The sequence below is a fragment of the Balaenoptera physalus genome (genome assembly GCF_965194825.1).
Source record: "Balaenoptera physalus genome assembly, chromosome: 6".
In the NCBI taxonomy this organism is placed as follows: Eukaryota; Metazoa; Chordata; class Mammalia; order Artiodactyla; family Balaenopteridae; genus Balaenoptera; species Balaenoptera physalus.
Window position 1 is genome coordinate 40,976,338 of NC_138885.1, and position 2,840 is coordinate 40,979,177.

The 2,840-nt window shown below is 40.7% G+C and overlaps 1 pseudogene across 1 annotated transcript; it reads right to left on the minus strand.

Moving 5' to 3' along the window:
• Nucleotides 1-768: 768 nt before the first annotated feature.
• Nucleotides 769-1,221, minus strand: LOC309662951 (tigger transposable element-derived protein 1 pseudogene; annotated as a pseudogene). Its single transcript has one exon. The product of its transcript is annotated as a tigger transposable element-derived protein 1 pseudogene (transcript).
• Between the last annotated feature and the right edge of the window lie 1,619 nt (nt 1,222-2,840).

Genomic DNA, 2,840 nt, shown 5'->3' on the forward strand with positions numbered 1-2,840 from the left:
GTCCTCTTGCAGATCTAGCTCCACCTTCTTGCTGAGGGTCACTAAGTTGCTGAAGATCTCTTTGGACTCCTCATCCACATCCTCAAATCCATGGAAATCGTGAACAACCTGCAGGTAAAGGTTCTTCCAAACCCCATTCATGGTGACGGCCGTATCCTCATGCTGAGCAAAGTCAATGTTTTTTATGGCCTTGTAGATGTTACAGTCCTTCCAAAATTGTCACAAGGTGTTCCTGATTCGTCACTCACCTTTACTGTCTGATGAAAAGTGTGATGTAAATAATATTTCTTGAAAATCACTATAACTCCCTGGTCCATAGGTTGGATGAGTAATGTAGTATTTGGTGGCAGATGCACTATTTTGATGTTGGGATGAAAGTCATCCATGAATGGGGGGTGGCCTGGAGCATTGTCGAGCAGCAGAAGAATGTTGAATGGGACATCCTTCTCCAAGCAATATGTCTCTACCTCTGGGATAAAGTGGTGGAAAGACCAGTCCTAGAAAATGGCCTGTGTAACCCAGGTTTGGGGTTACTCTTCCACACAACAGGAAGAGAGCCCTTGGCTATGTTTTTAAGGGCCCTTGGGTTCTCCGAATGATAAACTAAGAGAGGCTTCAGCTTCATATCGCCGGAAACATTGCCATCAAACAGCAGAGTTAGCCTATCCTTTGTTGCTTTATAGCCTGCATCAACATTTCCTCCTTACTGATATAACTTTGGTCTGGCATTCTCTTCCAGTACTGTCCTGTCTCATCCACATTAAAAACCTACTCAGGTAAATATGCGCTCTCATCAATAATTTCTTGAAGTGTTTCAGGGAATTCCTGGGCAGCTACCGTATCTGCATTTGCTACCTCGCCACTTACTTTCGCGTTGTGAATGTTGGCTCTCGCCTTGAACTGATGAAACCAGCCATGGCTGCCATTAAAAGATGCGCCCACTGATTCTTTGCTGTGATTCTTCTTCAAGTTTTCATAAAGGCTTTTAGTATTCTCTTGAATCAGCATTAAGCTGAGTGGGACTCGACTCTGATGCTGATCCTGTGTCCACACATTGAGAAGTTTCTGCATCTCCTCCATCACTTTTCCACGCTTCTTCAATATTATTGTTGACATCATTGGCACAGCAGACTTCACATGTTCCATGATCTTGTCCTTATTCTTTAGAATTGTGTCGATGATTGAACTATTCATATTATAAGAATGAGCGACGCCTACCATCTTTTTGCCTTGCTCCACTCTCTCAATTATTTTCACTTTTGTTTCCATCGTTATCGCTTGGTGCTTCTTAGCAGTACCAGCTACATCACCACTGCCTTTACGCTTGCTTCCAGACATCCTGGGCTTGAAATAAAGATACTGTACTACTGTACTCTATACAGTACTGTACAGTAAAGTACACAAAAGCACAACCACTTTTAGAGGATGCACACACCTGACAACGTAAGCCAGACAGGTGAACTAACTTAGGTAACTAACGCACGTTCACGTCTTTGAAATTTTGCAACTTAAATGTTTGTATGTAGGGGACTTACTGTAATTCAAACCCCATGGCAGGTCTTTTAATAATATGTCAATAGAATTTTGTTCTTTGTGTGTGTGTGTGTGTGTGTGTGTGTGTGTGTGTGTGCGCGCACACGCTCATGCATGTGCAAACAGCTTGTAGCCTGAAAGTTATTATTCAGTAAATTTAGAGTTAAGATAGTATTGACTTTTGCACTCATGGAAGGGTGGATGAATGTAGTTCTTCTAACAATGCTCCCCCAGTTCTGTTTTTTCTTCTATCATAGCACTCATGTTATTTGGTAGTTATTTTATATGTTCTTGTCCTCCATTAAATTTGGCTGATTCCTTCCATTCATGATATGTTACAATTTCTCCTGTTAAAAAACAAAATTCAACCAAGTAAATTTAAAGATCAGTTGGGTTTATTCAATGATTCATTAATCAAACAGCATCGTATCTAGCAAACGGAAGGGAGCTCCAAAGTGCTACAGAAAGAGAATGGTTTGTAAAGGCAGAAAGTGAGTGGAATAAGGAAAAAGAGTATTTCAGGCAAAGTCACCTTCCTTTGGGAGATGAAAGGGAGCTATCTGGCAGATTACCTCAGTTGTGCTGACCAGGACACTTCAGACTGACTGGTTAAGATTACATTCCTGGGGAAGTTTGAAATTGCGATTAGGTCAGGTATTAAGTCTTGATGTGGGATGTGGACTTAGCACAAGTGACTCAATTTTGGGCCTGTTGTCTCTTTTTGAACACTCCCACATTAAAAAACAATTGACCCATGGTAATCCTCATCTTTTATCATTCTTTCTCTTCAAATCCAAGAGTAATATTTCATACTGCTTCACTACTTACCTTCCTTATTTTTCTCATTGCTAATTGAGTCACTAGTCATTTAAAAACAAAAGCAAAAATACAAACCAAAAAACCCTTCTCACTGGTATTTGTCCCTGTCAATTACACCCTACCTTGTTGAACTTAGTTCCAAGGCATTCTCAATATTCTTTGCAGGCTTCCCATCTTGCAGCGAACATGAGACTTTGTTGTTTTCTGGGAGATGAGTCTTAGCCTCTTCTCTAACATTTTCTCCCAGGCTTCTAATTCCTACTTGAGTTCCATAACCATTAGCTAACCTCTATGTTCCAAATTATTCCCTGTAGTCAGGTCATTGATCCTAAACTATACCTGCCTTCTAGTTAGCTCTCCTCAGATACCTCACTGTCACTTGTCTCAACATGTTCAAATAGAACCAATGGTTTTTCTTCCCCAGCATGCCAAGTCAGATATCTATAAGCTTACCAGGTTCTTTTCTCCAAACCCATTGATAGTGCTTT